This window comes from Triturus cristatus, chromosome 11, assembly GCF_964204655.1.
Source record: "Triturus cristatus chromosome 11, aTriCri1.1, whole genome shotgun sequence".
NCBI lineage: Eukaryota > Metazoa > Chordata > Amphibia > Caudata > Salamandridae > Triturus > Triturus cristatus.
In genome coordinates this window covers 689,932,692-689,960,106 of record NC_140594.1, presented here as the reverse complement: position 1 = coordinate 689,960,106, position 27,415 = coordinate 689,932,692, and positions in this window count along the sequence as shown.

The following is a 27,415-nucleotide window of genomic DNA, read 5'->3' as shown; positions in this document are numbered from 1 at the left end:
GGCACTCATATCATACAGACTCGACTACTGTAATGCCCTTCTCACAAGTTCCCAAAAAAGAGGCTTAAAGAAGCTACAGACACTTCAGAATGCTGCTGCTCTCCTTCTCCTAGGTATTCCTAGACAAAGATCTGCAGCTCAGGCACTAGTCTAGCTACATTGGCTGCCCGTTGAAAAGCAGATTAAGTTCAAAGCCTTGTGTATAGCCTTCAAGTCTATACATGGCTTTGGCCCGGCTTAACTAACTCAGTTTTTTTCAACCCTATGTCCCATCCAGATCTCTCTGCTCTTCATCAGGTGGCAATCTTTTTGTTCCCAAATCCAAAACTGTCAGATAGGGCGAGAAGAATTTTGTCTCCAGCACCACCAGGTTGTGGAACTCTTTACCCCCTATGATTAAGTAAGTAATTAAGTAAATGTTATTGTATAAGTTATTTAAACCTTTACAAAAAAAATCGCTCGAGGAGAGAGAACATCAAATAAAACTGCAATTTCATCATTTATGGAGTCCAACAATAAAAAAAGAGCTGTGGGGCACTTTATGTTAACTACCCAACGTTTTCTGTTCAGCTGGTTTGTGCCGTGCTCCTACGGAGTATCTAGTCATCTGATGTGCTTTGGGCAGTCCTTATTCTCCCCTTAAGACAATCTTATAAGGACCCTGTAACATATATACATGAGTAAAATGGTGCCTTTGGATTACATATATTTTGAAAAACAATAAGAATATTAACATCGTATAGCGGCCTTGTAGGTAGATTTTATGATGGGGATGCTGCAGGTCCATAAAGTGTCAGGTGCCCAATAGTTAACTAAAGATTATTTTGATGTATTAAAAGGAAAGCTTTTTGCATCAGTTGTTTCCTAATGAAGAGTGCCAATTCTGGGAAATAGTGAGCCCGCTTTCGAAGCTGTTTGTTGTGAACCGAATGTTTTCATTTTTTCCTCTACCGCCCTCATTAATTATACGAACCGGCAAGCCTTCACTGCTTGTTTGCAGGTTCTTATCCTCCTGGTGTTAAAGACTGTTTTCAAAAACAATGGTTGTTCAGGGTCCAGTACATGGCAGGTGCATAATAGATGCGTGATGCTCTCTTCTGCTTTCCCACAAACACGGCACTTGGTTATTTGTGAGGGTCTCTTCCATGGTGAAAGGTGCGGCCGGACGGGGAGGATTCCCATTCGGAACCGAAGATATTTCTCTTTTAATCTCCTGTTGAAGCCAGCACCCAGATAGTTTTGCGGGACGAGGCTTTTGTAGCTCTGCAGCACGCACCATCCATGAGACTTTCCCCTGAGCGATTCTTTGTCCCCTACTACTGACAGCCTTTTTACTGTTTTATTTACCAGAGACTCAAAGCTGTTTTGCGCTCCCGAAGTTGCCCAGAGCTCCTTCAGGCCTAGGCGGTTAATAGATGCTGTCAGGTAGTCTCTTGCTGTGCAGGCTTTGCTTGAGTTTATCTCTTTCCATAGGTGGAAATTCAAAGAGCTTTGTTCGGACCTTCTGATCCTATATCAGCATTTCACGTAGGCGCTGTTTCGAGATTTTTTGTGTGATTGTAAACCAAACTCCAGCCTGATTTGTGCAGGAGAGACGTAATTTGGGAGGCTGAAGATTATTCTTGCTGATCTCGACACGGTACGCTCCAAAGTATCCCCATCTCTTCCCCTGAGGCACTCGCTCCCGTAAGTGATACCTGGGATTAACTTTGCTTGTAAATCCTGTAGTAGTGGGTTAAAGCTTGGCCCGGCAGTTTATAAGTTTAAGAGATTTTAGAGCTACCGCTATTGAGTTACCTCTTGCCTTTTGTGGTTTAAAAGTACCTTTGTCATCAAATATCACCCCTAGATACTTGTATTCGGCCACAAATTCCACTGGTACGCCTGCCAGGTACCAGTGAGACCCAGCTGTATTCTTTTTCGGGTTGAAACGCATGACCTTCGACTTCTCCAGGTTGATAGTTAGACCATTAGATGCTGCGTGACTGATAGTCGTGTTTAGCAAGTGCTGAAGACCGATTGGAGTTCGGCTGATCAGCAGGACATCGTCGGCATACAGTAAGTTAGAGAGTGACAGCCCCCCTAACCTGGGCGCATTTGAGATACCGGTGTTTAGTTCAGAAGAAAGGTCTGCCATAAACAAGTTAAAAAGCGTAGGGGCCAGCACGCACCCCTGTTTCAATCCCCTCGTTGTTGGTATTTTCCTTGACAGGCATTCGCCGGTTCCTAGCATTACTTGAACCTATGTGTTGGTGTGTAGGAGGATTATCTGTTTTAATAGCCCTACTGGAATTTCCATCTTCTCTAGTTTAGCCCACAATTTGTTCCTGTCTATACTGTCAAAAGCAGCGGAATAATCAATGAAGCAAAGGAAAGGGGGGAGATTTGCTGCTTTGACGCCATCCATCAGTAGCGTCAGGGCGAGTAGATTTGTGATGGTCCCTGTTTCTTTACAAAAGCCTGTCTGGTTTATTGCGATGAGAGCTTTTTTATTTGCCCATGCTGTTAATTCATCCAGGAGGAGACCGGCATAGTATTTCGCCTCAACGTCAATTAAGGTTACAAGTCTGTAGCTGGTTGCTTTATTCTTATCTCCCTTATTGTAAATTGGGGATATTATAGAGCCTTTCCAGGAGTCTGGAATAATGCCCCCGCCTCCTATGTTTTTGAAAACTTATAGTAGCGCAGTCGCCCAATAGTCTGAGTCAGTTTTGCATAAAATTGGGGAATCCCGTTGAGGCCCGATGCACCCTCCGGCTTGCCTTTGGCTACTCGGTTTTTAATCTGCAAAGTCGTGAAGTGAGGGTCGCTTGTTGGCCCTCTGCTGGTGTTTCCATAAGGGCTCAGCTTGTCGGGCTGACCTGATCCAGGTTTTACTATAGCGGGGCTTTCCTCCTTTGAGTTGAAGTGTTCCAGGAGGTGGCATGCCCAAGTTTCCTCCGTTAGGTGAGAGTTGATACCTTACACGTTGGCATTACCTAAGTTGTTTATTGTTCGCCAGAATCTTGCGTTTTGATCTGTCTTCCCGTCATACAAGAGCTTGGCCTACAAAGTATCTTCTGCTTCCCTTTTTGCTTGCCAGATCACTTTTTTCTTTGTTGCTTTTAGCTGCGCGAGGGCTTTTTGTAGTGTAGTTTCGTTTAACCCCTATGATTAGGAACAAGCAAAACTTGAGAGAATTCAGAAAAAAGTAAAAACCTGGTGGTTCAACCAGTAATTTCTAGGATTATTCATTTCTATCTGCACCTCAGTGGCTAGCACCTAGACACTCCCGTGTAGTAGCCACTCTTTATAAATACTATTTTCATTTTATTTTCATGTGATTTCAGCTATAGATGGTGCAAAATATATCTAAAGCATGGGTTCACACAAACATTCTCCTAGGGGCCAAAACATTTGGTACGTGGTCTGACCGAGGGCCACATTGAAGCCAACGGATTTGTGGTCATTTTAAGTTGGACATAGGAGTAGCAAAGCAAGCTCATTTAGTGGTTGAATTGCACCAGAAAACCTGACAAACATGGGATCAATCCCAGATTCTCCACCTGAGCAAATTATGGGATTCTAGGCAAATGTTTTATTTCATGTTGTCTCCTTTATCATCATTATCACATATATGAGGATCTTGAAATACAGGAGCTTAGGAAAACCTTCTCTTGGGTTTGATTTAATAAACTAAAGTTGTGCATGTATAATAGCAACCCAGGCCAACCAGGGTGTGCACATAACAATAATTCAAATGCTATTCTTCTTGTGTCTCTTATCTTCCTTTTTGTAATTAGATATCCATTCCACAATTAATACTTTGATCACATTAGCAACATGCACAATCTTTTCTTCCTAATTGGGCTGATCTTAGTTCCATAGTCCATTATCTCACCTCCCTTTCTTGTGAGCATTTCTCATCTCGCAGGATGCCTAACAACTAATTCCTGTAACATCTCTCTTTTTATCTTGTGTAGGGGTGTTCTCTCTGGTTCTCCCCTTCACATTCTTTATATGGTTTCCTTTCTGCAAGCAAAATATTGCAATTTAGTATGTTTCTTAATTATTGTGATATCACAGCTGCTCTTTATTAGCCTTGTTTCGACCTCGAATTTGAGTCAATATCGTCTGGATCCCTAGTGACCACTTTCTATGTATTTTTTAAATACATCTAATGTTACAATCCCCTTGTCTTTATGCCATGTTTCATAATTCTGAAACCAAAACATGGTATACAGGTTTCAAACTTATGGTCAAAATGACAGTATGCCATTTTTTAATTAGCATTATATCAGGGGAGCAGCAAAGTATTCACAGGGCTCCTTCATCCAAAGCTCTGAATTAACCCACACACCTAACTTGCCTGAAGGTCCTCCTTCTTCAAGGGGCACCTTAGGATCTTTGCTGAGTTTCATTCAGAGACGTTCAAAAGTATAATTCACTTGATGGAAGTGATTACATTAAAATAGTTGTACTGTAGTGCATGCATGTCCCTTAGAACATTGGAGGTGGCCTTCCAGCCCACCATAGCAGAGCATGCCATGGCTCTCACTCCCCATATTTAGAGATCCCAACTGTTTCACAGGGATCTCTGTAATCAATATAGAGCCATGGTCTTTCATTGCTGTTGAATACTGAGTAAGCCACCATATTGGACCAGCCCACTTGGCCTTCTTTTTGCTCTATAGCAGCAAACCCATTAAGCCGGGATTTGTTGCATCAAAACAAGAGACAAATGTCACTGATACACAGGACGCAGAGGGCAATGAATGGGAAAGTCCTTTTCATGTCTCAACTCTTTCATAAAGCTTGGATAACCTACTATGGAAATATAAATACTATCAATGTCAAACTTGCTTACGCAGAATGAGCTTTGAGTGATTTTGAATCGAGCTGTAGACATCATTTTAACTTTACTAAATGACATCAAAACGGATCTGTAGATAATGGCTGATGTTTCAAGCACCACAATTCTCTGATGCTTCATATGCCATCCACATTCAGAACCTTTAATAGTGGACTTCCATTAAAGAAGGTAGACTCAGCCATTGGAGGCGATAGACGAAAGTGGCCTGGCTGTCAGGTTTCGAGGAGACTGTTTTGAATCGCTTTATAGGATCATAACATAACTTGAACATGCTCTGTCATCAACATATTATAGAGGTTTGATATCCAACCTTATGCTTTTGTCACTGGCACACAGACAGATTTAGGGGAGTGATTGTGGTGTTGCACCTTTACAGTTTACCTAATTATATTCCAACAGCTTGAAAATCGTTTTCTTTGGAAAAGATCTCCAAATGAGTGTAAATAAGTATGCCTTTTTAGGTTTGACAAGCAATGATGAGTGTGCCATTCATTTAAAATGTACTGTATTCTGTACATATTTACAGAAGTATCTCATTTGTACAGGCAGAGGGGCCACGCTTCACCTCCTTTTTTCCTCCGACATGAAGAGTGTCTGTCATGTCTAGCAAAGGTCAGCCGTGCAGACACTCTTCTGGTTCAGGTCAGGCAGCCAGTAGCTGTACATGTGTTAAATGTGCAGGCACTTGACTGCCTTAGTTGAACTTTGCCATGATGAGAATTTCACAGCCCTGTGGGCGTGACCTCCTCAGCCTGCCAAAAGTGCTTTGTGGTCCTCCGCCTTGTGATGAAGGGGAGCATCACTAATTGCCACCGACCTGGGAACTTCAGTTTTAAGCCCTGAAGTGCCCAGGGCCCGAGTGTCAATCAGTGACACCTTGTCACAGAGATGGGAGGAGTCAGCAGTTGCGGATGCTGCCTGGAAGCAGCAGTGGGGCAGTGGGGGGGAAGGGGTGGGGGGGAGAGATCGGTAAAGAGAAAAAAACACTTACTTCCCACCTGCTGCCACCTCTCCTGCATCCTCTTTCTGGGAGAAGCAGGAAGCACCAGGGCTCCCATTCTCCCTGCAGCCAATCACAATGCTACAATGGAGTGTTGTGATTGGTCTGAGTGGCGTGCCACGGTCCTCAGCCAGGGGCTGGAGGGGTGGCATGTTCTCCATGCAGGCTGTAAAGCAGCCTGCATGGAGAACTGGAAAAGTGCTGGTGACTGTTTTGGGCAGCCTGAGGGGGCCAGACAAATAGACATTTTGCTCTTAGGAGTGTACTACCACTCCTCCCCTGCTATGCAGCCCCGCTCCCTCATGCAAGCTGCAGCAGCAGGAGGACAAAAATAAAATGATAATAACATAACGTTATTATAATTTTATTTTTTCCTTTCTTTTGCTGCTTTATGGCAGTGGGGCGATGCTCCCCCACCATAGCGGAGGAGCCGTCATTGGGAGTCAGCGCTGACTCCCATCCCACACTGTGACGAGTGAGGGACTGCTGCCTCTTCTCATTGGCTGACCCAAGGTCATCTTTGAGAGAATGAAGCAGTCCCAACCCTCCTGGCATATGTAAGCGTTCCCTCCTGAGCTGCAGTGCAGGTACATTTTATGTTTTTGAAAGTTTGGTGCATGCATGCATGTATGTATGTATTTGTGAGTGAGTGTTGTGAATAGGTTTGTGTGTACATGTGTGTGAATGCATGGGTGTGAGTGAGGGAATATCCTATTTTATTTTTCTTTCTGTTGGCTGCTTAAAAGTATCGTTCCACTACCACAAGAAGGCAACCATGAAGTATTTAGCATCTGGAAGCAAATATTTTCTTCACACATTTACTTTTTAATCACGTCTGTGCAATGTGTACATAAGACAACTATATTTTATTTGTCTTGCAATGCAATGCACATTTTTTAAATACTTTTGTCAGCAAGCATAAACATCTGACCTATTGGCTTTACGAATGGGCGTTTTAAACAGAGCCTAATTGTAGGGATGTGTTTATGAGGACCTTTCTTCTGCCGGTCCCTCCCTTTTACTACCATCACTCGCTCCCCCTGTCATCCAGGCTAGAAAAATGAATGCATTAGATATAAACCTCGCTAACCAAGCAATCAAAAAAAGAGTGCCGCAACACCACCACAGCAGATGATCTTGTGGTTAAAGTCAACAGGTAGAGATAGTTCTCCAATATATACTTCAATTCTGGATCTCACTAGCTTCTTCTAGATCTAGATTCGTGGTACATGACAATATTCTCAACTCAAGTTGCCATTAGGTGACACAAATGCCAACGTTTCTGTATCCCCAGTGTTGCTGAAGTCTTCTAGAACTAGATCAAGGAAGTGCTGGCAGGGATAGCAGGTGCCACCAGAGCACATCCCGACCATTGGGTGGGCAAAGACCAGTGCCAATTCCTGCAGCCTCCTTGAACTAATCGATAACTAGACTAATTAAACGTCATCCAGTCTCAGCCAATGAAAGGATCCCCAAGCCAGAAAAAAATTATGGCCACCTACGAACTGTTTCAAGCACTGAACTGTCAATTGGCCAACTGATCTTTCGTAAGACCTGACATTTCTCAGGATACAACACCAATGCCTCGCACCCAGGTACCCGCAGCTAACGAATGAAGCAGAGCACATAATGCCCACTATCAACTAGGTGATCTGTATAGCTGGGACAGAGGGTGGAAATCTAGAGTGACCATACAAATTGTTTTGCCTAAAGACATACATATGACACACACAATCACTAGATGCACTTCAATCTTTTTGAGTCTTGTGACTGGTTTCAGACATCAACACCAATGATAAACACTCATCCTGGCCAAGTAATAAAACATAAAAGGTAAAAAAAAGCAAGCATTGGCATAGCCAATAGGTCTTGCCTTTGGGACTTATAAGTGTTAAGCCATGCAACAGTTGATGTTGTTGCACCAAGGATATTGTGCTGGATAACTAAACACTTATAAGGTCCCAAAGGCGAGACCTATTGGCTATGCCAATGCTTGTTTTTTTTGGTGGGTATTTACAATAAGGATTTACAAACAGATGGAGTGTAATGGATGGAGGAAGTGCAAGATGGAAAAGATGAGAGAGAGAGTTAAAACAGTTCCCTGCGCAACCCGTGAAAGAACCACATGCTGTAAATAGGGTAACCTTTTTTTAATTTAAGGCTGCGTGGTCATGCATTTGGGACAGTATTATACAACAATCACGTTTTACATCAGGCACATACACAAAATGCACACACGTGTTATATTTGACACAATAAATTAAGTGATTCAGCCTATGCTGAAACTCGAACCGGGGTCCCCAGTTTCATAGGCGGCAGCTCTGGCCTTACGCCACATCCACACCGTGTCCATTGTACATATCAAGCTGAGGCACGGTCATGCATTTGGGATAGTATTACACAACAATCACGTTTTACATCAGGCACATTTCCAAAGTGCACACACGTGTTCTATTTGACAAATGTACACTTTTGAGACTTATGGAGGTGACCGGGAGTTTGTGACAGAAGTCTATAATGTTGACAGAGGCCACCATTAACCGCTGCCTCTCACGCTCCACTGTAGTAAACTGGAATTCCCTTCTGGAGCTTGTTTGACATGACCACAGCCTGAGGACCACTAGCTGGTTCTACCACTGGAACTCGATCACCCCTGCTGACGTATTTTATTTCTGTAATGCAACTGGTGCTCATGTAAAGCGCTCTGATACCTTCAGGTCAAGTTCGCGCTATATAAATTTGAAAGAGGATGTTCCATATGCATTGAATAGATGTAACATATATCCCTCAGCAAATACATTTATTTGATGTATTCCTTGGAAAAATTACGTCTGCATCTGTTTGAAATGGTGTGGAACTTTAATGGAATACCCCCCCAGACAGCAGTACCAAAATAAAAACACCTCTACATTTAACGATACGATACGACCAACGATTTTCCTCATTGCCTTTCAGCAATGTTTCTTTACAACGCTCAGGTTTTTGCTTTGCATTCTGGGAATTGTGGACCCAATTTTAGTAAATAGGACTGCATGTCCCAAAATGAAAATGAAAATCCTGGACTAGATGAGGTACTCGTGCATACATTTGTAACACTTGAGAGCACTGTCTCTTTATGGTTCTTGATTCTTCTGGTGACAGAGAAGTATTTTGCTGCATTCCCTGTTTTTCGTATTTGCCCATTGTGGCTGGCCAGGGCTTATTCCTGCTGGAATGGAATGTGGAGAATGTGTCTTCCTCTGTTGTAATAGTAGGTTTGCATGGACATCTTTAAAACACCTGGAACGTATATACTGTGGTTGGTTCCATTCTTGTACCATCCACAAATAGTTTAAATTGATTTTTGATTCCCTTTTTAAAAACAATACCCTGGTATTGGTCTTTTTTGATAATTCATTAAAAACAAATTATGTAGCGCTATAAGACAATTGTGGTGATTGGGCGCTTTATGATGAAAAAAGAGAGTGAAAGAATGGAGCGCGCTTGAGTGAGGCTAAATATGTAAAGCGCTGGTAATCACCATACACTTTTTGGAGGCTGTGGGGCGGGTATGACATCTTTAATGATGGAAAGAAGTGTGTGGGGATTGCAATGTAAAATGACAGTTTGAGGTGATCTGAAAGGATGTGTTTTCGTGTACACAAATTAATAATGCCTCGCAGTATTTTTTTAGGCTTTTTAAGTTGTGCTGGACCCCTTCTTAGGTTGCTGTTGTTGCTTTAAATTAGTTCAGGGAAGCGTACTCTCAGTACCCTTTATTAAATCGCAGATGATTTAGTAAAAAGCAGCAGGGGGAGGGGATAGAGGAGGGAGCCTGGGCAAAGTAAAAAGCAGCAGGGGGAGGGGATAGAGGAGGGAGCCTGGGCCTGTTTCCCTTGTGGGAGCGAGAAGTAAACATATGGTTTTAAAGCTCGCTGCTCGCTCCGGCAAGGGAATCGCCAAACGTGCACCCGTTGCCATTCAAAGCCATGCAGCGCGTGCACGTTTTTGCCTGCAAAGCAGAATCAATTCCAAAAGGTCTTTTCCTAAACAGCGCATGCGTGCTGCGTAGGCGAGACCTAAAAAGACAGAACCAGTATGAAACGTCACCCCTCACTGGTCAGGCATACAAGACTGGATCATTATCCACAACTTGGTTAGTATTACCAAACGCCTTTTAAGGTGATGCTATGGGTCGCCACATCATAAGCTAGAACCTTGGACACACCCAATGAGGGGGGAAAGTGATAATGTAATCTCTCATAAAAGAACATTCTTAAAATAGATTCCTACAGTTCTGCACTCATCATCCTAAATGCACTGCAGGCTTTTACAGCATCAATGATAGTGTGATGGAAGAAAGACTGGATGGTGGCATACTGCCAGAAAACCACTGACATCAGATCTTGAAGTCACCTTCCTTCTTCGTGCCCAAGATGTGTCTCGAGAACCCATACAAGTTTGCCCAGTCTCTAAATTCTTAACCCAATACAGTCTGCAGCCACAACCCAGTCAATCCCAAACCCTCTAGGAATTTACACCATAATCATCCTTTTCTGTATCATTATTGGCTCCCCTGATTGAATATTTGGGTTTTAAGCTGACTACATATGCAGACAACACCCAAATTGTGGTCTCAGTTCTGCCAGGTAAGCAGGCAAGTAGTGATGCAACCAACCAAGTCATTATATTTAGTTTGGCAAGCTGAATGAGAAATTTCCAAACAGTCCCTTCTGGTGTGCACCTACATAGGAAAAGTGAACAGAGCAGAAACTTAATTGAACTTCAAAAAAAGGGATGGTGTTTGGGAGCCCCAAAGCAGGTTTTTGACTGGTATCACTCACATACAGGTTCAGTGGAGCATCAGGAAGATCAGGTGTCTTTGAAAAAGTGATTTTTTTTTTAAACATGTTTTTATTTATTGAGGGTTCAAACCTTCCAGTTTTAGAAAATCAGTACAGATACATCAATCTCTCAGCTCAGATCAATCTTATAAAATAACAATAGAATGTATTGTAAACATTTTCGACATTTAGCTAAGATTGTAGTGGAAAAATATTCATGAAGAAATAATACCTCCTGAACTAGGAGAGCATACTAACTGTAAGCATCTGCACCTCTACTCTTTACAATTCATGTAACACATTTAGATTTCCCAATAAACAAATCGTAACAAACAAAAGTTTATAAACAACCCCCCACCACCCTGGTCACATACAAAGAGAATCTCTGGCCATGCCCTAAGTAACTTCACCCAATGGCTCTAAACGGCAGTGTGATTACTCTGCGCTCACCACAAGAGTGTCAGAACGCTGCGCCTCCATATCATCCTCAGCACGGTCTACGTGTGTTTCCTCTGATCTCTGCGTGTCAGAGGCCATCTCTAAGGGGACTTCCAATATCAGAGTGTACCAGGTCCTGGCATCTTTTTCCAACTTGTCATCCCTCCTTACCCTCTTCATATGGATCAATTCCGCTGTCACCCATTCCCTCAAATCTTTGGCCCAAGTTTCCTCCTTGGGGGGTTGGAAAACATCCAGTGGATCGCTATCCGAAAGAGTGAGTTTATGAGGAGAGACCAGTCAGTCCTGCCACCTTGATGCAAAGAAACTGGATGTAGATCTACTGCTCTTTTATAAGACTGCTGCTTGTCAGGCGATCACTGGACATCCTGTCTTCAAAGAGGGCAGTTGCCACCATAAACTAAATGGGCCATCAGCTGTGTCCCTCTATGGCAGTATTTATTTTTACTGATCATGGTGGACATGATGCAACTGGTGTAGAGCACATGAGGGTAACCGCTTTTGTTTAATGGACTTCTCTCGGCTTGAATCTGACCAACAATAGCTCAATTGCACCATTTATCCCCATCCTAGGCGGGAGTCTGTGCAATGCATAAGAAGGGCCAACTGATCCAGGCAGGCATGTCTGAGTGAGCACAGTGATCAACTTAGATCCAATGCTGGGAACAGCAGGGCCACCCCAAGGTCAGAGAGTTGAGATCTCCAGACTGGAACAGGCAAGATCTCACAATGAAACAGCTGGAATTGCTAGTCCTGGATTAAGCACTGATGGACATTGCCTATTGAAATTAACCTCCAATGTGCTACTTTTCAAAGTTGTAATCATATATTGTTCCAAATGCACACTCCGATTCTCTTTTAAAATTAACTGTTAATATTAGAAATTGACTTTAGTACAACCGGGGAATATGCTCTGTCTATGTACACACAACAAGAAAATTATGTCTGCTCCCTATGCTGGGAGTAGTCTCATGGTGTGCGACAATACAGACTTCATGAATTTGTGAACCACACGGTCATTAGGTCATGAAAATTTAAGCAAATGTATTATTACCCAATTGGTTCAAAATATAAATTCACTCTATTCAAATATTTTAATGAAATCTTCAACTTTTGTCGACATTAAATTCAAATCAGAATCAACATATAAACAGTGCTGGTCAATGGCTAACATTTTCCATGGTCATTGTAAGGTAAGCTCCATGATTTTGCCACAATGCATTTTGGACCATGTGGTCCTTCAAGAGGTGGTTGCTAAAAATGGAACAAACAATGTCTGTTTTGGTCGCTACAAATCCACCCTTAATGATAAGTTACATTATTTACACCCACATCCCCATTACCTCTCAGGAGAATGAATGCTCCTAGAAGCGGGCAGGCACCTTGGAGTCAGCACAGTTTGCGACCGTGCGAGCACAGACAGAGCTCCGACTCTGATCGTGGTGAGAGCGAATCGGAAGACGGAAATTCGCGCGCACGGCCCCCGCCTGTGGCACTGAACATGACGTCATGTCACGTTTAATTGTAGAAGGCGCTACCCAATGTGCTTTCGATGTCGAAGGCCGTTCAAGGGGATTCCCAAACTCATGTTTTTTGCCACCCTAGGCGGCCGCCTAGTCTTGGCTAATGGTAGAAACCGCCCTGTATGGCACTCCAAAGGAAAACCAGCAACACTCTAGGTTTATATGTCTCTTCAAGGATAATCGTTAGCAGCCAACACTTACACCAGAAAGGTTTCCAACACAGCTACAGTATGATACTCTTGATTACGTACAATAAACAGAGAGTCTAGTCACAGATATTGAGTTAAAAATAAATATGCCTTATTTATAAAAGGATAATATAGTAATAGAAGTGTATAATAAAAAAAGAAAGTACTCTAATACATTCTCAAAACGTGATGCAATGCTACATGCAAACTTCCATTAGAAGGCATATGCAGAAAATAGAATGGAGTCATATAGGTCAAAGGACTTGCCCTGCAGTCAGTGACATTTTCCCATAATCATTGTTTGCTGTCCCATGTCAGTTGAAAAACATATGCCAGGTAAACTGATTCAATGTTTCCCTTATTCTACAATGTGTCTGCTCTTTGAACCCTGTGCCCATTGGCTGCAGGATAAAGAGAAGCAAAATATGCAGGGGCATAGCTATCGTTAGTTCAGCAGGTCTAGTGGCATCAAGAGCCAGGGGTGTGAGGCACCGATTGGACACCAAATATAGCTGCGATTTACTACCAAACAAAGAGATGTAGGCCATTGTTTTTGCTTGTGTTGGAAGGGGGACCCCGAGGAGTCGGTGAGACCACCAAGGGGGGGCCCTCTCACTGCACGAAGTAGCCGAGCGCTGCCGAGAAGTCTCCTGAGAGATCCTTCTCCTATCCCGTACTAGCACAGTAACACCACCACACCGGACTCAAGGAGGTTGTCTCAAGACAAGCAATTCTTTATCATCAATAAAAGGTTACGAGTTCAATATGTACACGAAGGGATCAAGGGATCCACCAAAAGTCTCAATGTCTCTTTGGAAGGGTAGGGGTAGCGGGACAGTCTTTGGCAGGAGTGTGGTACGAGGGTACCTGGGGCCCAGTTCTTATCCTCACGCTGGAGGACCTCCGATCTCGGAGGGGTCGAGCCGCGACGGCGTCAGCAGGGCTCTGGCGTACAGTTCGTGGAGAGCCGCGATTCAATCAGCAGGGCTCTCAAGATGGTTTCTGCTCAGCTCGAGCCGCGACGTCGTCAGCAGGGCTCCGAGGAAGGTTCCAGCGAGGTTGGGCCGCGACAGCGTCTGCAGGGCTCCGATGTTCCAGGTGGTTCAGAAAAGGGTTCACAGGAGGGAGCCGCGACGCAGTCAGCAGGGCTCGTGATGGTTCCGGCAAGAGTTCGTCTCCGTAGGGTCAGCCGCGATTCGATCAGCAGGGCTCTCGACTCCGGGATACAACTGCCGAGCTGTGGTGGGGTCGCCCCAGATATAGGTCTGGAGCCCTTTGATGTCCGGACCTATGTGCCCGAGGGGGCGGAGTGGCCGGGTGGAGGTGGCCAGACGCCCAGCAGGAGAGGCGCCAGGCCCATGGGAGTTTGCAGGGTGATCACACCTCGAGAGGGGAGGACAGTTGGGGGTCCCATCGATACTGTCCTCCGCCGGGGCGATGAATGGTTCCTGCGGCACCCCCTGGCCAGTTCGTGGTGCCTCGATGTCGGGGCTTCGCTTGGGTCGAGGCTGGGTTGAGCGAGGTCGCGCCGGCTGGGGCACGGTGTGACGGGGATGCCAACAAGATGGCGGAGCCACGAGGAGTATGCGACCACGTGTAGCTCCGGGTGAAGGGCCTTGGTGCAGTCCAGACGGGTGGCCCGTGACGGCCGGGGCGGGGAACGGCCACAATCCAGGGGGTTAAGGACCACGCCATGAGGCCAGGTCCAACAGGCGTCCCCCCCAGCCGAAGGCATGGAGAGTCACCCATCTCCTTGGGGATTCTCCTCGTCAAGGCGGAAGAAGCGGGACAGGCCGTCGGCGTTGGCGTGGTCATTGCCGGGCCGGTGTTCGACGTCAAAGTCCATCCCTTGTAGCGAGATGGACCATCGCAGCAGCTTGGGGTTCTCGCCCCGCATTCGCATTAACCATTGCAAGGGCCGGTGGTCGGTCTGGACCCGGAAGTGGGCGCCAAAGAGGTAGGGCCGGAGCTTCTTGAGGGCCCATACCACAGCGAAGGCCTCGCGCTCAATAGTGCTCCAGCGTTGCTCCCGGGGCAGTAGTCGCCGGCTGATGAAGGCCACTGGTCTGTCGAGCCCCCTTTCGTCAGTTTGGGAGAGGACGGCCCCGATCCCATACTCGGAGGCGTCCGTCTGTACCACGAACTCCTTCTGGTAGTCCGGGGCTTGCAGCACCGGAGCAGTACACATGGCCGTTTTGAGGGTGTCGAAGGCTGTTTGGCAGCGGGGTGTCCAGTGTACCTTCTTGGGCTGTTTTTTGGACGTTAACTCTGTGAGGGGGCCAACAATGCTCCCATAGTCCCGGATAAACCACCGGTAGTATCCGGTGAGGCCCAGGAAGGCCCGGACAGCGGTCTGGGTAGTGGGGGGTTCCCAGGTCTGGATGGCATCTATCTTCGCTTGGAGGGGGGCCACCTGCCCGCTCCCCACTTGATGGCCCAGGTAGGTCACGGATCCGTGGCCGATTTGGCATTTGCTGGCCTTGATTGTGAGCCCGGCCCGCTGGAGGGCGGCCAGGACGGCCTCCAGGTGGAGGAGGTGCTCGGCCCAGTGGTTGCTGTACACGGCAATGTCATCTAAGTAGGCCGCGCTGAAGGCCTCAAGCCCGGCCAAAACCTTGTTCACCAGTCTTTGGAAGGTGGCCGGGGCGTTCTTCATTCCGAAGGGCATCACCTGAAAGTGGTAATGCCCATCCGGAGTCGAAAAGGCGGATCTTTCTTGGGCGCCGGGGGTGAGCTGGATTTGCCAGTACCCGGCGGTGAGGTCCAGCGTGCTCAAGTAGCGAGCGGCCCCTAGGCGGTCGATCAGTTCGTCGGCCCGGGGTATCGGGTGTGCGTCCGTCTTGGTTACTCCATTCAGGGCTCGGTAGTCCACGCAGAATCGCAACTCCGGGGGGTGACCGGGAGCTGCGGCCTTGGGCACCAGGACGACAGGGCTGGCCCACGGGCTGTCGGAAGGCTCGATGACCCCCAGGGCCAGCATCTTCGCTACTTCGGCCTGGATGCAGGCCCGCACTCGGTCAGGCACCCGGTAGGCTCTGTGTCGTATGGGGGGGTTCTCCCCGGTGTCGACGTCGTGGACGCACCAGTGGGTCACCCCCGGGGTGAGAGAGAAGAGGGCTGCGTAGTCCCGCAGTAATCGCTGGCAGTCGTTGTGCTGCTCCGGGGTCAGGGACGAGGCGAGTTGGACCCCTTCGATCGATCCATCGTGACTGTCGGATTGCAAGAGGTCGGGCAAGGGCTTGGAGTCGTCCTCGCCCCCCTCGTCGGTCGCCAGCAGCAGGCTCAGTTCGGTCCGGGCGAAGTGGGGTTTTAGCCTGTTCGCATGTAGGACCCGGAGGGGGTTCCGGGGGGACTCCAGATCGACCAGGTAGGTGACTGGACTTTTCTTCTCCACCACCTTGAAGGGCCCAGTCCACTTGTCCTGGAGGGCGCCGGGTTCGACCGGGGCCATGACCCATACTCTCTGACCTGGCTCGAATTCTACCGTAGAAGTGTTGCGATCGTACCACCGCTTCATGTCCTCCTGGCTGGCCTCGAGGTTGGCTTCGGCTATGGCTCGGAACTTGCGGGTCTGGTTTTGGAGGGTCAGGAGGTATCGGTAGACGTCAGGAGGGGCGCCTCGGGGCTTCATCTCCCAGCCCTCCTTGACCAGGCTGAGTGGTCCGCGGACCGGGTGCCCATACAATAGTTCGAACGGGCTGAACCCCAGGGACTTCTGCGGGACCTCCCGATAGGCAAACAGGAGGCAGGGCAGCAGGACATCCCATTTCCGCCAGAGGGGTTCTTCCAGGCCCTGGATCATCCCTTTCAATGTTCGGTTGAACCGCTCAACCAGTCCGTTCCCCTGAGGGTGATATGGGGTCGTGAACTTGTATGTGACCCCGCATTGTTGCCACAGGGACCGCATGTACCTGGAGATAAAGTTCGTGCTACGGTCGCTCACCACTTCGCTGGGGAATCCCACTCGGGAGAAGATCCCCATCAAGGCCCGGCCTACCACAGGGGCCGTTATAGTTCTGAGCGGGACCGCCTCCGGGTACCTGGTGGCGTGGTCCACGAGGACCAGGATGAAGCGGTGGCCCAGGGCGGTTTGGGGGTCCAGGGGTCCCACAATGTCGATTCCGACTCGTTCAAACGGGGTGCTGACGGCGGGAAAGGGCTGGAGGGGGGCCTTGACCCGACCCCCCGTCTTTCCGCTGGCTTGGCAGGTCTGGCAGGACCGGCAGTGGTTGTCCACATCTCTCCGCATCCGGGGCCAGTAGAAGTGGGTCACCAGACGACTGTACGTTTTGTCTTGCCCCAAGTGTCCGGCGAGGGGCACATCATGGGCCAGGTTGAGAAGGAACTCCCGGAAGCGGAGGGGGACCACCAACACGCGGCCGGCCCCGAGTTCTGCCACTTTCTGTTCACTGTACAACAGGCCCTCGGCCCAGTAGATCCAGTGGGTGCCGGTCTGGTCACCGTTGGCTTGCGCGGTCGCCTGCTGTCGGACCCCTTCGAGAGAGGGACAGGACTGTTGCTCTTGCTGGAACTGCTCTCGGGTGGGGCCCCCTTCATGTTGCCATTGCGTCAGTTCTGGTAGGGCGCTCGGAGAAGCCATCTCTTCGGGGGAGGATTCGCTGGGCCCGGGGTCGGTGTCCGCCTCCTCCTCGCTGCTGGCGGGAGGGGGTGTGAGCCCCTCGGGTCGGGCAGTCCCGGAGGTCACGGAGGAGCGGGGGGCCTGGGCGGTCATGGACCGGGTGATGGCGCAGGCCCAATCAGCCAGTCCCAACATTCGGAGGTGCTCTCGTCATTCTACTTGAGCCCAGGGGGAACTCTCCAAGTCGTTCCCCAGGAGGCAGTCGACCGGGGCGTCGTCGCGCACCGTCACCTTCAGCAGGCCCGTCACCCCTCCCCACTCGAAGGGGACCAGGGCCATCTGGCATAGGCTTTCACTGTTGTCGGCCGTCCGCACAGGGCACAGCACATTCGGTAGAATCTGTTCAGGGGTCACCAGGTGGCAGCGGACAGCGGTGATACTGGCGCCGGTGTCGCGAAGGGCCTCGGCCCGTTGTCCGTTGACCGTGACCTGCTGCCGGTACTTCTGGGTGTTGGTTGGGATGGGGGTGCAGGGTACCATCTCTCGGCTACCCAGGCAGACCAGGGACATGGCTGCCGGCTCCCACTCAGTGTTTTCTCGGTCGAGGGCCTCTTCTTCCTCCTCTCCCCCCAAGGCGGCGGCTGTCAGCTGCCGGGGCGGGGGCCCGCCGGCCCCGTTTCTTCGGTTCAGGGGGCAGGCCGGGTCGCTGGCAAAGTGTCCGGTTTGTTGGCAGCCATAGCAGGTCACTGGTGGCCGCGGTCCGGGTCGGGCCGAGCCCACCCTTCGCGCTAGGCTCGGAGAGAGATGTGGCTGCGGTGGCCCTCGAGGGGGGCTCCTGGGGGCCCCAGCGGGAGGGTCTCGGTTCCTGTTCGGCCCTCCCCCCCCACCGCGCTGGCGTGGGGGTCCGTTGGGGTTCCTCTGGTACTCCCCCATTGAGCTCCGGGGGACCCGGGAGTTGACCCATCGATCGGCCTCGACGGCAAGTTTTCGCGGGTCGGTCATTTTGCTGTCGAGGAGGTGCTGTCTTAGTTCCACGAAGCAATTGTTGGAAAGATGTTCCCAGACGATGAGGTCGACCAGTTGTCCGTAGGTGGTTACTTTGCTGCCTTTGATCCACCCTTCTAGGGCCCGACTGAAAAAGTCCACATATTCCACCCATGTGGTACCCGGGATTTTCTTGCAGTCTCGGAACCGCTGGCGGTACATCTCCGCTGTTAGCCCGTAGCGGGTGAGCAGGGCCTCCTTCATGTGATCGTAGGAGGTCATCACCTCCTCTGGTAGCTGGAGCAGCGTGTCCCGCCCTTCACTCAGGAATCGCCCCCACAGGCCTGCGCCCCAGTCTTTTCGGGGCACCCGATGGGAGGTCATGGCCACCTCGTAGGCCTTGAACCATTGTTGGATATCGTCATTCTTGTAATACTCCTTGACGACCTCCTTCGGGATATGCACCTTGGCCTCGGGGGGCGGTAGAGTGTCTCTAGTACTGGGGGTGTTGGCCCCTCTGTTCTTGGCCTTGATCTCGAGCTCCTTGAGACTGCGCTCGTGCTCAAGAGTTAGTTTCTTTTCCTCCAACTCCCGGTGTCGTCTCTTCTCTTCTATTTCTTCTTGAAGGCGTAGCTGCTCGAGGGCCAGTTTCTTTTCTGCCAGCTGGAGTTCGCCGTCCAGCCGTAGTCGGGCGAGCTCTAGTTCGTGGCTCCGGACCTTTTCCCGCTCTCGTATGTCTTCCTCGGAGAGGCCGGTTTCTAGGCTCTTTCTTCCTCCGGTTGCCGGGGTCAGTGCGGTTGCTGTGGTCTCTGTCAGGGGCAAGGGCCCTTCTTCCTGGGAGGGGCCTGCCCCAGCCTCCAACCATGCCCTCAGAGCTTTCTGCATCTCTTCCTTGGTACCGAGGCTGGTGGTTGCAATGCCTTTGTCTCTGCAGAACTGTTTTAATTCTTTGTGCGTATATTCTTCCAGCCGTTCGGGCTGGAACTCCATTGTCGCGTTGTTTTCCTGGCTGCTCATGATGCTATTCGTTTGGATGGGTAGCTAGTGGGTACTGGCTGGTACGTACTGCGTTTGGCTCGGATCCCGTCGCTGGCCACCAAATGTTGGAAGGCGGACCCCGAGGAGTCGGTTAGACCACCAAGGGGGGGCCCTCTCACTGCACGAAGTAGCCGAGCGCTGCCGAGAAGTCTCCTGAGAGATCCTTCTCCTATCCCGTACTAGCACAGTAACACCACCACACCGGACTCAAGGAGGTTGTCTCAAGACAAGCAATTCTTTATCATCAATAAAAGGTTACGAGTTCAATATGTACACGAAGGGATCGAGGGATCCACCAAAAGTCTCAATGTCTCTTTGGAAGGGTAGGGGTAGCGGGACAGTCTTTGGCAGGAGTGTGGTACGAGGGTACCTGGGGCCCAGTTCTTATCCTCACACTGGAGGACCTCCGATCTCGGAGGGGTCGAGCCGCGACGGCGTCAGCAGGGCACTGGCGTACAGTTCGTGGAGAGCCGCGATTCAATCAGCAGGGCTCTCAAGATGGTTTCTGCTCAGCTCGAGCCGCGACGTCGTCAGCAGGGCTCCGAGGAAGGTTCCAGCGAGGTTGGGCCGCGACAGCGTCTGCAGGGCTCCGATGTTCCAGGTGGTTCAGAAAAGGGTTCACAGGAGGGAGCCGCGACGCAGTCAGCAGGGCTCGTGATGGTTCCGGCAAGAGTTCGTCTCCGTAGGGTCAGCCGCGATTCGATCAGCAGGGCTCTCGACTCCGGGATACAACTGCCGAGCTGTGGTGGGGTCGCCCCAGATATAGGTCTGGAGCCCTTTGATGTCCGGACCTATGCGCCCGAGGGGGCGGAGTGGCCGGGTGGAGGTGGCCAGACGCCCAGCAGGAGAGGCGCCAGGCCCATGGGAGTTTGCAGGGTGATCACACCTCGAGAGGGGAGGACAGTTGGGGGTCCCATCGATACTGTCCTCCGCCGGGGCGATGAATGGTTCCTGCGGCACCCCCTGGCAGTTCGTGGTGCCTCGATGTCGGGGCTTCGCTGGGGTCGAGGCTGGGTTGAGCGAGGTCGCGCCGGCTGGGGCACGGTGTGACGGGGATGCCAACAAGATGGCGGAGCCACGAGGAGTATGCGACCACGTGTAGCTCCGGGTGAAGGGCCTTGGTGCAGTCCAGACGGGTGGCCCGTGACGGCCGGGGCGGGGAACGGCCACAATCCAGGGGGTTAAGGACCACGCCATGAGGCCAGGTCCAACAGCTTGCATCAAGGCTCATCGCACCTATGCTACACCCATGAACAGAAGTAGCCCAGATAGCTAAGAATCTGCAAAAAAGACACCCAAATCCAAAGATTATCTGGAACTCCCACCACACTGGAAGAACGGCTACTGAATTGGCATGGAAAACTGGTTCAAAGCACCCCAGAACCAACATTATTGATACATCCAGCTAAATAGACTGCTGATGGTTTGTGGATGATGTGTGTTTAGAGGGGGACTAGAAAAAATTCAGAGAGAGCAGTTGGAGAGCCTGCCTGATCTCGAAGTCATTGCTGTCAATTGATGCATGCTAGTGCTGGGTCTAGTCTCAGTTCAAAAAACAGGCGTGTTCATGAAACACTACTTTTCGAGCTATTTACAAGAACTAAAAACTCTTTAAATTTGGCCTTATTGCATATAACTCCAGTGTACCATGGTCAATGTCACTGCAACATTTTCTCAAATTCGAGCAGATGAATGTCCTGATCCAAAATGGGCATCAGTTTCATGTAATTTACAAGGTAGGTGTCTTCTCCATAGAGCATTTACAAGATAAGCCATGCAGAAGGTTCAAGGGGATGAATCACTCTCTCTGTCCCACAGATCTACCTGGTGCATTGATGAATCCATACTCCCGGTCTGATCTTCTTTCCTGAAGGTGCGCATTCAACTTTTGCAACACAACATCCTTTTCTTCAGCTCGTCACCTTATGTGGTATTTCAGCCTTGGAAGCACAAAACCACAGTTGGTCACCATGAAAGCAGAGTTTGCACCTTTGATTGTTGAAAGCAGATCCAGTGTGTGCAGGGCTAGCTTCGCTAGAGATTATGCACCTCACGCTGTCTTTCTATCCTTTGTGGGATGACCAAGACATCAGGGAGTCAAAGTTGGCACGGGCCAGAAAGATGGCGGCATCGACGATGGAGCTCAGAGCATGTGACTCTGAATACAGATTTAACCTGTGAAAGGAATATATTTGTTTCTGAGAATCTAGCCTGCACACATCTTTCGAAGACACTTCCAAATGCATATATTTACATCAAAATAGTAACATTATTTTAGTACATAGCTCCTCATACCTTCTGTGGCATGCTAATCCTATGATAAGGAAAAGCAAACAGAGCAAGTTTATCCACTTTAAATTTATAATTTGAGACTTGTCCTTTCTGAATGCCAAATATCAAAGCCACCACCTGTTTGTGTCGGCTCCTCATTTGTGTATTGTTAATAAATACATATTACAATTGTTAAAATAAAGATCACAAATGTTTTATACGGGTGATTTTTACTAGCTCATTAAGGTGATTTGAACATCAAAGAGCGGCGACGAAGTAATACAGTATGTACTTAATACAAACATAATTTTCGTTGTGAAAAACCCTCTAACAATGAAAATATTTGATCGCAATTATTCAGATGAATCCAACATAAGTTTTAAAATATGCACCCTGTACGCTAATTAAAAATGTAATACATCGAATGCTCCTGATGCAGATTTACACATATGCTTTTTACTCTGTATTACATTAGTTTTAATATATTCAACATTAACATCACCTACATATCTGGAATAAAATGTGTTCATTATTTGAATGTGTTTTAATATTTTATAAACAACAAATGTATTTTTCTTGTATTTCTCTCCATGGACCATATCACTGCCTGCGAATGTAGTTGTGGTTGTTCCTGTACCTAGCTGTAAAATAGGAAATGTTTGTTGCGGATATAGAGAAGCAGTCCAGTCAGGCTATGCCCTTGGAAGGCACTGACATGATGGACTAGAAAGGATGCTTAGGGTTGTGTGGGAAGGGAAAGTCCCCACTGAATCCTGGACTGCTTCGATATTTACTGTATCATGTTGACTACCTTGTGGACGTGGAGCAGATGACAGACCTTGTGAAATAGACTGCCACAGTTGCTGTCAAATGTTTTGTCCACATCTTTGCCTTTGTGATTACATGGACAACTTGTTAATATCAGAGGTCAGATTGCACGTGTTCCCCTCTAAACAGAGCATGGGGCAGTGTGTCTGCCATGGATACGATGGTCTCCCAGGCCTCCTCGACTGTTAAAGGTGCCTTGGCCCAAGGGTCAATGCTTGTGTCAAAGAAGATGGTGTCAAAGTTGAGAATTAATCAAGTACAACACAATTAACAATTGCAATAAAGATGGAATGTCCAGCTCGAGTTACTATTTTAGTACAAAAGAACCCTATTGTAATCCAACCCTAAATATACCAATACTTGTACAAATAAACAGTAGCCCAAAATGTAGATCACACACAGCAATAAAATGATACAAATTAAAGCAGTGGCAACATTTGCAAGCCAAGCTACACACAATATATACTGTTTGCAGTCACTGACTGATCGCAGACACTGAGCTGTTCAGAAACAAAAGAGAACATCAAGGGTCATGATTCTCCCAGCAAAAAGAGAAACACACAAATACCTGTTCTGGCTTTCTAACTGATCAAGAACACCAGAATTCCCATGATAACTTTGAATATTAACTGTGCAACCGGGTGGAGAATAAAACAAGGTTCTTTTAAATTCAATTTTTTATTTTTGAAGCAGTAAAGGTGTCATCATACAATACAAAATATGAACATTCTGTCATTACACTCTAAATCCATCTCAAAAAGGTTACACATATCAGACCAAAAAGCAATAAAGAGAGAATTAAAGCAATAAAAATGGAAAATGAGCATCAGTAGAGTATAAATAACTTTAGGAACGTTTAAGAGTATCAAGGTGGTTTAAGGACCTCCTCCTGGAATGGCTGTGGCATGGTAAATCGTTTAGCACTTGCATCAATATACACTGTAACAGGTGACCATAGATTTAAGCGCTTCGTTGCCAAGTGTACAGGATGAAAAAAGGAGGTATCTAATCTATGGTTATGACACACAGCGTACCACCAAGCTTTATAAGAAATCTTTGTGAAGTCTTTCCAATTTGTGGTGATTTGCTGAAAAGCATCCGCAATTAACAAGTCAATAATTTTGCCATTCAACGTAAGATGCTCCCAAATATGTGATAAACTTCCTAAAAAAATATGAATAAAGGAAAAAAGAAACTTAGGGCCTCATGTAGGTAAATATAATTTACCGATTCTTAAATACCGAACTTTACCGAATCGGTATTTATGAATCAGAAAGTTATATGTAGGTAATCATTCGGTAATAATTACCGATTCGGTAACATTCGGTATTAAAGAATCGGAATTTACCGAATCGGTAAATACCGAGGTGGTATTTACCGATTGGTATATACCGATTCGGTAAATACCGAGGTGGTATTTACCGAATCGGTAAATACCGAATCGGTATTTACCGAATCGGATAAACGAAAACACATGACTAGATGAAACAGCCAATCCTGTGCAACCACACCCCACCCAACCAGGAAGTGGCCACACCCAGGCAGGTGCACACAATCAACAGACCCTGGAGAGGCTGGGAGTGCAGAGGAGAGGCAGGGAGCCAGTGCCTGATTGTGCAGCTCAAAACCACCATGTCCAGCCAGAGGACACAGAGAGATGGCGGGGAAAGGAGGAGGAAGCAGAAATTCAGCCCCAGGGAACTCCAGTTGCTAGTGGAGGAGGTGGTGAAGCAGCACCAGAAGCTGTTTGGGAGGCAGTCCCTGCAAGTCCCAGAGTCAGAGAAGCGCAATATATGGCTGGGAATCCAGGCGCAGGTCAATGTGGTTGGAGTGACCCCCAGGGACATTGAGGTCCTGAAAAAGCGCTGGTACGACCTCAGGATCGTCACAAAGAGGAAGATGGGGGAAATACAGAAGGAGGCCAGCCGGACAGGAGGTGGAATTAACAGGGCACCTGCCCTCACCGAACTGGAGGAGCTGGTGGAGGCCACAATAGAGCACGAGAGCGTTGTGGGCCTTGGGGATGCCGACAGCTCTGCCAGAGCCGCCACCCAACAAGGTAAGACGAATGCACAGCAATGTAGCCCCCCCTACCCCTATCCCACATCCCCCATAGTGAAATGAGTATCCCACTCCAGTCCATGGGTTAGTGCAGACAGGCAATGCATTATGGGAGATGTAGTCAGGGAAACCCCAACCGTGAACTGAATAGCACAGAACAACAATGCATGGTACACACATTAGCCAAAAGGATGCAGAGGACAATGTGAGAGTGTTACATAAATTTATTGTGATGCTAGCAATGCAGGGCTTCAGGTACACTGAGCTGATGTTGCATTTCTGTCCACAGATGTAACATCGCGCAGGACTGCACATGCTACAGGAGAGAGGGCACACCGGCAAGACAGGTCAGCTCTGGCCAGAACAAGTTCCGCCCAGGGAGCATTGCCATAGCCACCATCACCACTACCACAGCCAGCATCACCACCACCACAGCCCGCATCACCACTACCACAGCCAGTATCACCTCAACCACAGGCAGCGTCACCTCTACCACAGCCAGCATCGCCACTCATGTTTGAGTCACCGGCCACATCACCGCGTGCATTTGTGAGGTCGAGGAGGCGTGCTGCTGCCAGGTTGCGTACGTTAGACACCACATCGGACGACAGCCGGGGCCCGGAGCCAAACACTATGCCCCAGGATGGGAGCCATGCCACTGTGCCCTCCACCTCACAGGGAGAACACACGGGTGCAAGACGGCACCGCAGGTCGCGGGTGCAGAGTCCACCAGCAGACGTCGACAGCCATGGGGTCTTCTCGGGGCTCGAGGGCAACATGCTGAAGCAACAGCGCCTGCAAACAAAGGCAGTGATGTCAGTGCAGCGACATATGCGTGGACTGAGAACCACTTTTGCAAACATGGACAGGAACATCAGCACAATGGCGGTGGGGATGGGTGACATGGCAGCGGGCATTCAGGACATCTCCCAGTCCATCAAGCTGTTATGCAGAAAATATGATGCTGACAGAGCTGCACGGCGCCGGGAACGGCAGAGAAGGGACAGTCACACCAGGGCACTCAACCGGCTGGCAACTGCCACATCATTACTCTGCCGGCGCTCTGTGTCTATGCAGGAGGGCCTGACACACTGCAGCAGCGACGTGTCTCGGGGGATGGTGCAGGTCACAAGTGCACTTGAGGTGCTATTGACTAGTCAGGCGGCCACAACTGGTGCAGGGGATGCTGCAGAAAGCATCGACACCAGCAGCAGGAGCAGCATAACACCCCCGGTCCCAGATACCCGCAGGAGCAGCAGGCGGCTTGGGGTTGGCAGTAGTGAGGAGGCTCAATCCGTGCCATCCCACACTGTAGCGCGTGGACGCAAGCATTAATGCAGCACCGCATAGCCAAAGACTATTGGGTGACGTAACCCTGGACTTACTCCTTGTACTTACGCTATGTTGCCAGAATGGCATATTTTGTGTGTTGTGGCGTAGTGCCGCATTAAAACTACGTCATGACATACAACAACTGGCTGTGTCCCCTTACTTACTCAGAAATAGTTGCATGTGATCTCTGCCCGTCTCTCTCTCCCATCTGTTGCTGTTGGCACTCCAGCAGCGTTGGCCTCTGGCTGACCTGAATCATCCTCATTGTCCTCAAAATCTGTTAGTTCCACCTCTGTACCTCTCTTCGTGGCAAGGTTGTGCAGCATTGCACAAGTGGCAATGATCTTGCAACAGATGATGGGTGTGTACTGGCGTGCGCCTCCGCTCTTGTGGAGGCAGCGGAACCTGCTCTTCAATAGTCCAAACGTGCGCTCCACCACGTTGCGTGTAGATTTGTGTGCCACGTTATATCGTCTCTCACTCTGGGTTGTTGGGTGTAGGTAGGGAGTGAGGATGAATGACCGCACGGCATATGCACTGTCGCCTAGGTGAGTAAAAGGGAACATCAGCCACATGCCTCAATACACTATGATTTGCAAGTTTCATGGGGCGTCACTGTTACTTACCTAGCAGGTATCCCTCTCCAAATTCTCCAGCAAGCAGTCGTGTGTAGATCCCACTGTTCTGGAAGATGTAGGAGTCGTGGGTGCTCTCAGGAAACTTCGCAACAATATCAGTGATGATGTTCCCTGCATCGCAGATTACCTGCACATTGATGGAGTGGGTGGAATTTCTGTTCCTGTAGATGTGCTCAGTGGCAGCTGGTGGGCAGATTGGGATGTGTGTGCCATCAATACAGCCAGTGACATGGGGGAACTGTGCCATGTGATAAAAGTCAGTTTTAGTTTTCTGCAGTTCAGCCTGTGTGTTTGGGAAGCTGATGTAGTGGTGCATTCTCTGCATCATGGCATCCAGGAACTTCCTGAAGAAACGGGACAGGCAACTCTGGGATACACCGCCCACCGCAGCTATCACCCCCTGGTAACTGCCAGATGCGAGTAGATGTAGGCTGCAGAGCACCTGCACATGTGGTGGTATGGCATGCGCCCTTCTTGTTGGCTGGTCCAGGAGTGGGTGCAGGTCCCTGATCAGGTCCATGATGGTTTGTGGGTGTAGCCTGTACCTTTCATGTATCTCAGCCTCAGTCTGTTGAAAGAGTGTGATGCGCTGTCTGTAAATGCGTTCCTCCCGTCTCCAAATCCTCAGACCTGCTGCCTGTAGACGTAGGCGCCTTGCAATGACATACAGAGCGGCCATGTTGTCCATGCTGTTGCATTTTGGGATTGCTTTTATGCACTGTTGATGCTTACCACCTGCTTTCAATCCGTGTTAATTACCGACTCTTAATTACCGAATTTCATGGATTTCTTAATTACCGAATTTACCTACATGTCTTTTTCAGTTTTACCACTTCATA